Source organism: Cydia strobilella, chromosome Z, assembly GCF_947568885.1.
Source record: "Cydia strobilella chromosome Z, ilCydStro3.1, whole genome shotgun sequence".
NCBI classification, from domain to species: domain Eukaryota; kingdom Metazoa; phylum Arthropoda; class Insecta; order Lepidoptera; family Tortricidae; genus Cydia; species Cydia strobilella.
Window position 1 is genome coordinate 2,410,853 of NC_086068.1, and position 12,449 is coordinate 2,423,301.

The 12,449-nt window shown below is 37.6% G+C and overlaps 1 protein-coding gene across 1 annotated transcript in view; it reads right to left on the reverse strand.

Moving 5' to 3' along the window:
- Window positions 1-5,817: 5,817 nt before the first annotated feature.
- The window catches only part of LOC134754576 (laminin subunit gamma-1), a 115,768-nt gene continuing 109,136 nt past the window's right edge, over window positions 5,818-12,449 (reverse strand). Inside the window, exon 31 of the mRNA XM_063690893.1 lies at window positions 5,818-5,868. The gene's annotated coding sequence lies outside the window, so the exon portion shown is untranslated. The remainder of the gene's footprint in view (window positions 5,869-12,449) is intronic.

Sequence of the window (12,449 nt, forward strand, 5' to 3'; positions counted from 1 at the left end):
CCCTTTTCTCGCCTGTAATAAGTAAGTGATTTTAAAACTATAAAATAACGCCATCTGGTGTTGAGTAGTTGTATTAGGTGAACGTTGAGCGAGCTTTTGTGAGATGAATGAGATAATGAAAGAGTCGTATGTCATATAGCTTTGACATTATAATTTAAACCGTCACTCATGTAGCCTACAGTTGATATTCGTTCGAGAAATGTCCACCGGTAATAACTTTTTGGTATGGAAAGTTGCTACGAATCAGAGCAATTTTGTAAGTGTGTGACGTATTTTAACGTGGCTATGAATGTGTGAGTTTAGCGACACTGGTTTTCATACTAAATAGGAGTCATTTCACATCCACTAGTTTATTAATTCGTGGTTATACCGCTAAGTCGCAGTCAGGTGACAGTTTTTGTGCAGTTTACTTTTTTAATTTAACAGACATATCGAGCTTCAAAATGATGTGCAGAATATTCGTGTACATTGCCTATTTACCAAATGCCAAGCGTAAAAAATCCATAAATCGTTTTCCAGTACAAAATAGTTTTATTTTTTATGAACTAGTACATAAGGGTTTTTTAAATCGTTGCATAAAGTAAACTCGAAATTTAAAAGGATGTCTTTGGCAACAATTTGAGGCTCAATATATTTACCTAAATAAAAATTCAATCCATCATGTAAGAGAGTCATTTGCCTGCGATCGAACAGTATGATTTTGAAAATAATTTTCGTATACAATTGTATGGTGAAAATTGCGGGTGCCTAAATACTTTTGAGCGGTAGTGTATATACAGGTTCCATAAGTACATATAAGATTATTTTTTGTCGATTTAGTAGTAGACTTAGGGTCAGTTGCACCAAATCATTTGTCATCGTTAAAGAGTTAGCTAAATTTTATTGTATGTGAAGTTTCATAGTAAACCGCCGCGGCACGCCGGCTGACGCTGATCAGTCTTTCAAGTGCGGACGGTGCAACTGGCACTTATATGTCATAATTTCATAAAAGTTTGACAATTAAAATAACACTTGCACTGCGTGTGCTATCAAAATCGCTGCAGACTTATCTTGGTCTAACTCTAATATTAAACAAGTTTGGGAACAAATCAAATTCAAAGATGGCAGCACCAGTCTCTCTCGCTACAACGTAAATCCGTAAGGAGTTCGTTTAGGAGGTGCAAGCGCGCACTGCTTGCCCTTAGAGCTGGTCAAAGACGCCTAGTCTTACTAAGATGGCATATAGTCGAGAAATTCGGACGGGCACCGCCGTGGCGGGGTGGCCTAGGGGTTCATGGCGTTAGCCGCGATAGCTAAAGACGCCGGTTCGAATCCGGCCTTCACCACTGGAGGGCTTCGTCACTTTTTCTTTAATATATGACATCTATTACAGTTTTTAACTCTAATATTAATTCAAATATCCCATTCAATATCAAACATCAATAGCATAAAAACCTTCTTAACCAAAACTGTCATTGAAAAACTTATTCTTTCTGCATCGTAAGGTATATATTGCCAAGAAGAATATATGTGCTATTTTCAACCAAAAGGGTACTTATTGTCGCTTGTCAGTAAGGCGCTATTTCCATATAGCTTCAATTAGAAATCAACCTTATCGACAAGCGACAATGTGGTACCTTTAGTTAAGTTTACTCGGTTATTTACTATATGACACTTGTAGCGCCAGCTAGCTCGGGGTTCGATGACGAGGCTATATTTTAAAGTGAAAAGACACACATATCAGATTAAAAGTGTATTCTGTTAAGTATTGCACTGGTAGAGTACACAATGGGAAAACTTAAGAGTTAAACACTGATTACTTTTATGAATTAACAAAATAGTAGATAGAGGTGTATCAATCTATCAATTGTACCGCGTCGGTTGCCGGACTGCGCGGGAGCGGCGGGAACGTATCTGTATACGGTGGCTCACGCGCAGCGCGTTGCGATTCGGAGCCGTGATTGGCTCATGGGGTGCAGCAATGAAGTCGTCCAATACGCGAGCTTGGCTTGACGTTTGTGGTTGGCGCGTTATACACTATAAATAATAAAAAAGATGAAAAAACAATCTTAACTACAAATAGGCTTACCTTTTGAAAATGTCACATATTATTTAAGTCTTTCTTACAACTGCGATTTTTCAATGTTTGATATAAAATGCAGAGATTTTGTAGGTTCTTCCTTGCAATTTTTTAACCTAGGGTAAAATCATAATATGAGGATATTATCAATTCAGTTCATATTCCGGTCACTCGTGTCAAAATGAATGCTATTTCTCAACACTTACCTATTCGCTATTTTAAACTCTGCCTGATTCGAATTTATACCTACGTCAAATATTAGGTTTAAGTAAAATAAGTTTTAAATTTACCTCCGACGTTTCGAGACGTGTCCCCGTGGTCTCGAGTCTCGATAATAAATAAAAATCGTGAAGGTTTAAATCAGTGTTGTGAATGGATTAAGTGTATAATTTGCTCTAAATAAATAAACTGCTCTGATATTTAGATAAGGGATTATTTGTAAAACTTGACAATTTAAAGTGATTATTGCTAGGCCTATTTGAATAAAAAATATATGGGGCTTTTTCTATGAAAAGGGACCTTATTGTCGATGGCGCTTACGCCGCACAGCGTCGCGCGGCATTGTATTTATATCGGAGCATCGTTTATAATGGATGACTCACGTTAGACCGGGCCGTGTCCGGGCCGAAGCTTCCGGCGCTTCGTTTTCTATGGAAAGCATCACGTGATCACCTGTCATGTCATAGAAAAGTAAGCGCCGGAAGCTCCGGCCCGGACACGGCCCGGTCTAACGTGAGTCATCCTTAATTGACAATAAGGTCCTTTTTATAGAAAATACCACACACTCTTGGCCCTTTGTTAAGCTGGCGGTTTTGACCCCAACGTCGATAATTGTATTTAAACAACTCTCGGCTAGAATAACATAGTGCTGTCTCCATTCAAAGCCAACGGCGCATTCCTTGAACATTTCCTCCCTAGAGAATAAATGCGGTCCTCAAATTAGTACCGTAGGGCCTAATTATTTCATTGTGGAGGGATTTAAAAACATGAGATATTGTGTCTTTGTGACTTTATTACGTGTGCAAATAGGAAACCGGCCAAGTGCGAGTTGGACTCGCGCACCGAGGGTTTCGTACTTTTTAGTATTTGTTATAGCGGCAACAGAAATACATCATCTGTGAAAATTTCAACTGTCTAGCTGTCTAGCTATCACTCATGAGATACAGCCTGGTGACAGACGGACAGACAGCGGAGTCTTAGTAATAGGGTCCCGTTTTTACCCTTTGGGTACGGAACCCTAAAAACTGTTTAAGGCCTAGTATGTATAAGTTGATGTATGGTTTAGTGCACCAGTGCTGCACTCTGGCGGCAGAATATTGCACATTTTACGTCGACCACCTTAAACTATTACGAAATTTTCCACTTCACGCCCTATTGCCTTTAAAAAGTACCAAAAACACTTATCTAACCCCCCCAAAATTACACAATATATCTCAATAGAATTACTAGATAAGCATACGTACTGAACTTGATCGACCAAAACCACTTGGTACCTTAAAGAAATTAACACCAACTTAACTTTGCTTTCCAAAAACTAAAATATCATAAACAATTCAACTGGAAATATGAAACTCGACAGTAAGTATAACTTTGTAAACGCGTTGATATCTAATTCGCATTATAACTTTTGTAAGCTCATATATTAGCTCAATCGTTTATTTGAATATGAACTTTAGAGTTATAAAAATAGGGGTGGAATTTCTTTGTCAATCTTGTCTAGTTTCGAGTTTTAATAGCATGTGTAGAATAGGGGTGGTTCTATGCAATCTGGATGTGGCCGAATGGTCGCGTGGCGCACACGCTCCCACTTTCCTCCCCATCGGACAAAGTTAACATCACAATTAATGTCAAGTTACTAATTGTTGACGACGGTAGAATTTGGGGATCGAATTTTGGGAATTTGGTTATTGTGACGGTTTTTGTATTGACGGCACGTCAAAGGTTGCTTTTGAGAAAGGGCGCGATTTAAAAAAAACTGTATCTTGAAAATATAGGTAAATAAAACCGGCCCAGTGCGAGTCGGACTCGCGCACGAAGGGTTCCGTATCATTACGGAAAAAAACAGCAAAAAAATCACGTTTGTTGTATGGGAGCCCCATTTAAATATTTATATTATTCTGTTTTTAGTATTTGTTGTTATAGCAGCAACAGAAATACATCATCTGTGAAAATTTCAACCGTCTAGCTATCACGGTTCATGAGATACAGCCTGGTGACAGACAGACAGACGGACAGACGGACAGCGGAGTCTTAGTAATAGGGTCCCCTTTTTACCCTTTGGGTACGGAACCCTAAAAACAAGTGCGAGTCGGATTCGCCCACCGAGGGTTCCGTATTTTTTAGTATTTGTTGTTATAGCGGCAAACAGAAATACATCATCTGTGAAAATTTAAACTGTCAAAGTGACAATATGAAAGTCGCTACGGACCTCATACTATTGTCACTGTGACAAGGTACGAAATGGTACTGAACTTAGATGTTTTGAACGTACACCTACGGTCCTTCTTCTCATGGAGACTGTATAAAGGAGCCAAATCTCTATCTATGAAAAGTGTCCATCAAAAAACAGTAATTAGGCGGCGCCACCATACACCGAAATACTACCAAAAACAACCTACGTAATTTGGTCGGGTTATTTGTTGCCTTATATGGTTCATATTATACTCATAGTCCCAGAGCCTAACTAGCGCCACCGGAGAGATTAGGAACTATTATTTAAAGCTGAAAGCGGTCACTTTTGTAGCAATTCTGCCATAAGAGATTGGCATCCTTTCTATACCATCCATACTTCTTCTTTTAAAAATGGTTTTCATTAAAGTTGTTTATTTATTTATTTAGGTAAAAGGGAATATTACGCGAAACTGCGTAGGTAGGTGCTGGCGCCACGCCACAATCTGAGGGTTTATCGCGAATCGCGAAACAAGAAAATCGTAATTTCGCTGTCACTTGCATATTCGAGCGATAAAGAGACGCCTCTTGAGTCAAAGTCAGTCAAAGTCAATATAATCTTTATTCAAATAGGCCTAGCAACAAGCACTTTTAAATTGTCAAGTTTTAAATATTACCTTAATTTAAATATCAGAGCAATTTATTGATGCAGTTATTATTATTCTTAAAAACATTAAATTATTATAGATATGTCAAACTTAATAATAAGAATTCACAAAAGGATCGTCAAACACCAAAATTGTATAAAAAATACTAGTCTAGAAACTTTCTAGAATAAAAATCTAAATGTCAAAAAATACGGATTACCTAATATAGGTATTCATTGAATTATCAATTTCATCATTATTAACACAATAATAAATAATTAATTATTTTCAATCACAATCCCACGGTGTTTCATCATTCATGTAGTCTTGTGTGCTATAATAGGCTTTAGAGATAAGTTTACGTTTTACATATTTTTTAAATTTATTAACAGATAATTCAGTGATGATATTTGGAAGTTTATTATAAAATCTTACAGTTACCCATGAATGATTTTTTAATTTTATGGAGCCGAGTGAAGGTTACTGCAAGCTTATGCTTATTTTAAGTATTAATGTTATGTATGTCACAGTTTTTCTTAAAACTGCCAATATTTTTATGTACATACAGAATATTCTCATAAATATATTGACAGTGCAAATGAATTTTAAGAACCCATATTATGTTTTTTTTTATGTACAGTCGCCATCAGATATATCGGAGCGGCCAAGGTGCTCACAAATATCTGAACACGCCTCTATTGTCAAGGCGTTAGAGTGCGTGTTCAGATATTGTGAACACCTCGGCCGCTCCGATATATCTGATGGCGACTGTACCTATTGTCGCTGTTGTACAAAACACTATTCTAGTAAATAATAAAATACTATATTAATTTAGTAATCACTCTTTCCCTATAAGTCAAGGACCTGACACTCTTCGATAGATAAATATAGTCTTATTGCGATTCCTATAAGGCGAAAGAGAAAATAGTGCCAGTGCCATGCTTTGTCTTTATCACCGACCGGGCATTTTTTCATGGTCGGGTTATGGCATCATGCGGGCATCATAGCAAGGAGGCTATGGCGACACCGAAAATTATAAGAGTGAAAGAGAAAAGACATTGGTATACATTGTATATGAATATTCTTTCTCTTACCCCCGGTCGCTCGGTGGCGCGTCTATAACTACTTGTATATACTATGTCTATGCTGTAAGTACTAAGGTTTAATTGGAAAACACAGTCAAAGCGGGCCCAACTAACAACTAGTGTCAAATGGCAATGTCACGACTCGTGTCCAATCCCCAGAGACGACGGCACGTGCTTTTAACGTTGCGAATAGATTAGTTCCTGGCAAATGCAACGAGGGTGACGCTGAAAGTTTTTGGAATATAAACAAAAGTAAATATACTCATTTATTTGTAGTCATTTTACACGTCAAGCAAGAAAAATATAATAGTAACACTAGTTCTAATCAGAAAAATAATATTTCCCCTCACTATAGCGAACAAAGTGCAACATCCACAGGCGTTAGATCATCTTCATCACTGAAAACACTTTTTTTTAACGATATTATAACAAAAAACTGGAAATTCTGTATTTTTACGTGAGAAGTTTTTAAGTAAAAATTTTGTTGACAATGTTGACATTTCTGACGTATGAAATGTCAATGATGCGTTTTGAAATTGCATCGACTCAACTTGTGCGTACAGAATTATATTTACATCATTATTAAAAAAACAAACGTTTCTTATGGAACTTAAGGTTTATGACATAAAATCATTAAATAAAGCTAAATTTGGTATTTTTTATTAGATTCTCAAACCATTTGTTTAATGATAATTAATATCAAACGAATCATTATTATGGGCGTTTTACGTTTTGTTATCTGTCAAGCTACTTAAACATGCTCCATTCAAGGTCAAATTACTTTCCCCACTAGTGGATAAAATGCGTTTTTCCCCGCTTGTTTTAAAGGATAAAAGACAACTTTCCGAGCTAGTGAGGGGAAAATAATATTAGTGGGTAGTACATACACATTATTAATATATGGTTGTAATAGGTTGTAACAGTTCTATTGGTAGACGAAAAGAGATTGATTAAATAACAATAACTATATACAGGAGAACCTCGTTAATCCGTACCCTGGCTAACCAGTGATTGGTGTAATCCGGACGGTTTCGGGCTGAAAAAAATAACAAGTTCGATGGTCAATAAATTTTGAAATACGTTAGAAATATATGAACTGCCGGCCTATCCAAGGTGACGATCTTGCGCTTCGCCATCGAATCGCTTTGTGTCTCTCTCACTCTTCCATATTAGTGCGACAGTGACAGTAGCGTTTCGTTTGCTGCGCGTAGAATATGCCGCACTTATTGTAATTTGACCATCTTTGTACCATATTCTATGAAATAAACATTTTCACCTCAGCAGCTCGAACAAGCCTACTTTCGTCACTCCCTGGAGCGAGGAAAGTGCGACTTTCCTCACTCCAGGGAGTGAAACAATGTAGCTTTTTAAATTAGTGAAGGCCATGAACTTCATACTTTTATTTTATTTTATGGTATGGTACGGTACGGTACGGTACGGACGGTACGGTACGGTCCGGTCCGGTCCGGTCCGGTCCGGTCTCGTATCGTATCTTATCGTATCGTACATATTATAATACTTTTTTTTTCTGTTTATTCTGTGTAATTAGAAATACATTTTAACCTTTAATATATTCTCACTACTGAGGTGAAAAATTATGTGTGCAACATGAGAGCAAAGTTATTTTACATCTCGTGTTTTTGAGTCCCGAGAAAGCGAAAGATTCTAAGGTAGAATCTTGAGCGATAAACACTCGCAAGAAAAACCAACTTTCTTGTTGCACAAATAACTATTGTTATTTTTTCTTTGTAGTTAGTCCTAATATTATTTTTGTATGTCCTAATGTTTGTTTGTGTGTCTGAATTATTTGTATGTAACATTTCTATGGGTGTCACTTGCCTGTCAATAAACGATTTATTTTTTAAATATATTAATAACGGGTCACTCACGTATCCGCGGAAATCCGTGGTCTCTGCCTAACCCTCCGGGAAATAGGCGTGATTACATGTATGTATGTATGTATGTATGCACTCACGTATTTTAAATCGAAAACGCTCGACATGTTGATGTTGTTGTTGATGTTGTTGATTTTTTTTTATTTAAACCCAAAACTCAGCTTTCATTATAAAATCACCGCGTAACTTCTTTACCAAACGCGTGACCAAAATGGTATACCTATAGTTTATTAGTAAATATTAACCATTCAAAATAATTCAACCCGCAAATGTACGTAAAGCAACACACAACACAAAGTGACGAGAATCGAGATACGAGCTTTATAAAGTAAATGTCAACGCTTGTTGGCAGCAAAGATAGATATAACTCCGTAATAGATGTAAATGGATACAGTCTAAGGAAAAAACGTGCCTCGAAAATCAAGAAAATTTGATTCTCGATCAGAGGGCGCTACTAGCTTTGGCCTACTGTCGTATAGATGGCGTTGGCGGTTTCGTTTGTTATTTAACAATTTAAACGCGTATCAGTGAAAGAACATGGGTCAAAATCATAAAAATAATTAATGCAAATAAAAAAAATCATTTATCCATATTTAAATACATTTTATCGTATTTTTATAAATCTTCATTTTTAGTTTTAAGGTGTGTCGATAGATGGCAGTGAATTTACTGGGGTTACAAAATCTACTATGACAGTACCGCTCTATCATATTATATCCTCTTTGTTGGCAGTTACTATAAAAAGTTCTTGTCTCGTAATGTTTTCAGTAGGTACATTGCTGCTCGGTAAATTTAAAAAAAATTATTACAGGTTCATAATTAAGAGTAACTTAAAAAAAATGATTACACGGATAAATTCTATAGCTGGTTTAATTTATTGCCCTAGTATTACTATAATAGTACTAGTTACAGAAGGTTCACTCTCTAGCAAAACGCGTCTATTACGACAGATATGACCGCTAGGTGGCGCAAGCACGAACAGACGTCAGTTCCGTAGCGGTGCGCGGCAACTACTATGACTAGACACCAAAATTGGTGTGGGCCGCATGTACTGGTAGCGACGCGACGTAACCGCGGAGTGAGCCACGCCTCACACTGTATAAGTGTGTTAAAAACAGCCAACAGCATTAATTTAAAAAAGCTACTAACGCGAATCCTCATCCTGGCAACTCAGTGGCAATCTGCCGGTGTTGCCAGTGCAAACTTTGTAATCCCAGTAAAACGCCCTGGGTATGTTTGAGCCAAAAATAAAAACAACATTTACACAGGCCGCGGAGAGGGCAATAAAAAAATAATTACATATTTAATCTAACAAGTGTGATGTAGCTTTGCTGGATGTGGCAATTGTGGCAACACTCAATGATATTATACCGGGCATCAAGGGCCTGACACTCGTTGATAGAGAAAGATAGTCTTATTGCGATTCCTATAAGAGGAAAGAGAAAATAGTGCCATGCTTTGTCCTTATCACCGATCGGGTTTTTTTTCATAGTCGGGTTATGGCAGCATAGGTAGGAGGCGATGGCGAAATACCGAAATTTATAAGAGTGAAAGGAGTGAAAGAGAATAAGGATTATGCTGCCATACATTAACCTGTCAATACATGAATATGTCTTTCCCTGGTCGCTCGGTTTCATGTCTATAACTACTATACTATGTCTATGCCGGGCATAGACATAGTATATACAAGTAGTTATAGACGCGCCACCGAGCGACCGGGGCTAAGAGAAAGTCATATAAAATTTGGGCAGCATAGGATTTTTTCTCTTTCACTCTTATAAATTTCGGTATTTCGCCATCGCCTATGATGCCACCCGGTCGGTGATAAGGACAAAGCATGGCACTATTTTCTCTTTCCTCTTATAGGAATCGCAATAAGACTATCTTTCTCTATCAAAGAGTATCAGGCCCTTGATACCGGGTGTGTTCTGTTATACAAGCAAAAATTAAACCACGTATGAATATATCGCTTAACTTTAAACTCGGGTAAATCCATTCGACCCTCTTAGCGCCGCTTGCACCACCACTAACCCCGGGTTAGCCGGTTAAACCGTTAACCCAGGGACACATTGTACTGGTAACCATGGTAACACCAGGTTTAACCGGTTAACCCAGGGATAGTGGAATGGTGCAGGGCCTTAGGAAATATCTACCCTATTACCTTTTTTTAATGCCAAAATCGCAAAATCTTATATACCCGAGTTTGAAGTTGTGATATTTTCTATAAAAAGGGACCTTATTGTCGACGGCGCTTACGCCATTATAAACGACGCTCCGATATAAATACAATGCCGCGCGACGCTGTGCGGCGTAAGCGCCATCGACAATAAGGTCCCTTTTCATAGAAAGTGCCCTAGTTAAGCGACTCAAATAGTATTTGTAGTACCACGGAGTCGAAGGAGTGATATACGATTGAATAAATTTTAAAACATAACTACGAGCGTAGTTTTCATTTTAAAACTAGCCCTGTCTCATCCAGCGCTCTACGTCCGTCTCGTTCCCGCTCGGGGCGCACAGGCGGCCCTAATGTGATTTTTAAAGACCATAGGATGCCGATTAGACGTTTTGCCAGGGGATCCCGCCTTAAGGTCCGGGTATTCTGTACTTGATTACTGTTTGGGCGGTTTTTTAGGGTTCCGTACTCAAAGGGTAAAAACGGGACCCTATTACTAAGACTCCGCTGTCCGTCTGTCCGTCCATCTGTCTGTCTGTCACCAGGCTATATCTCATGAACCGTGATAGCTAGACAGTTGAAATTTTCACAGATGATGTATTTCTGTTGCTGCTATAACAACAAATACTAAAGAGTGCGGAACGCTCGGTGCGCGAGTCCGGCTCGCACTTGGCCGGTTTTTTTTTACTTTTATGGCACTAGATTCAAAATTATAGATCAATTTTCTACGCTGCGTTTTACGTAAGCGAACAACTCGCGAACGCTAAGCGGTGCGGCGCGGCGCGGCGGACCCACGGCGTTCGCGTTCGCAACGAGATCGCCCACGTAGGACACTTCTATACGTATCAAAGGATTGATTCACCCCGCACCGTATCGCTTCGCGTTCGCGTGTTGTTCGCCTACGTAGTACCACTTAGGGAAAATGCCATGAAAAACAACACGGATATTAGACAAAATTTGCTAGGAAAGAAAATCAAAAACTTTATTAAGAAAACGTGTTTAATAATTATGTATGTTATTAGTAAGATAATTTTGTTTTCACATCACCAATTCGAAAAAGGGGTTTTTCTTCCCTGCTGGGAGGGATCAAAGTGGCACTTTTCTTCCCTGCTAGGAGGGATCAATGTAACACTTTTCTGTTCTAGGACACTATTTAAAAAAAAATGCACACTATTTTTTTAGCTTAAATAATATTTTTAAACATCATAATCACCTCATAGGTGATGTGAAAAGCAGTATGTGTCACATGGTAGCAAAATTATTTCCATCTTGGGCGTAACACACTTAAATACCTCACTACGCTCAGGATTCTACTTTAGAATCCCTCGTTACTCTCGGGATTCTATTATAGAATCCTCCGCTTCGTTTAGGATTCAATGTACGCCCCTGTCATTTTGCTCGTTTGTAACACAATCTATTTCTTCCTTTCGCATAATATATGATGTATTATTTCAGTTAGAGTTCATTAGTGATACAACTTAACAGCCAAAATAAAAATATTTACTTAATAATATTATTTCCCTAGTTACAGTTGTGTATACATACAGTACCGGCCAATAATATATCATAATATCACCTCCATGTTTTTACGGTATAACTTTTTTTTTATATTTGTGAATGACTTCCACCTCACTGTTTTAGGTAGTCTAGTATATAGTATTCCTTTGTACGGGCGATGAGAAAAATTGGTCTCATGTAATGGTTTTTTCATAGAGGTTTTTTTTTTTTTAATGTATCGTTAACTTCATTTTTTTATTAGAGTGTTTTAAGTAATATGCTGGGTATCCTATTGTAATTCAAAGTATTTCATTGCAATATTCATCATATATTTGTATAAAATGACTAGTAAAATATGCAATCTACAAACTAACCTATATTCTTTACTCTATACAAGCTCATACAAAAACGCTCAAAGGTGATATATTATTGGCCGGTACTGTAAGTTAATAAGGAAGTACCTACAGCCAAAGATAAATATAACTCATTATCATAATTGTGGTAGTTTCTATAAAAAGGGACCTTATTGTCGATGGCGCTTATGCCATAATCAAAGATAGATATAACTCCGTAATAGATGGATACAGTCTAAGGAAAAAACGAGCCTCGAAAATCACAAAAATTTGATTCTCGATCAGATGGCGCCATTAGTTTTGGCCTACTCTCGTATAGAGGGCGTTGACGGTTTCGTTTGTTATTTATAAT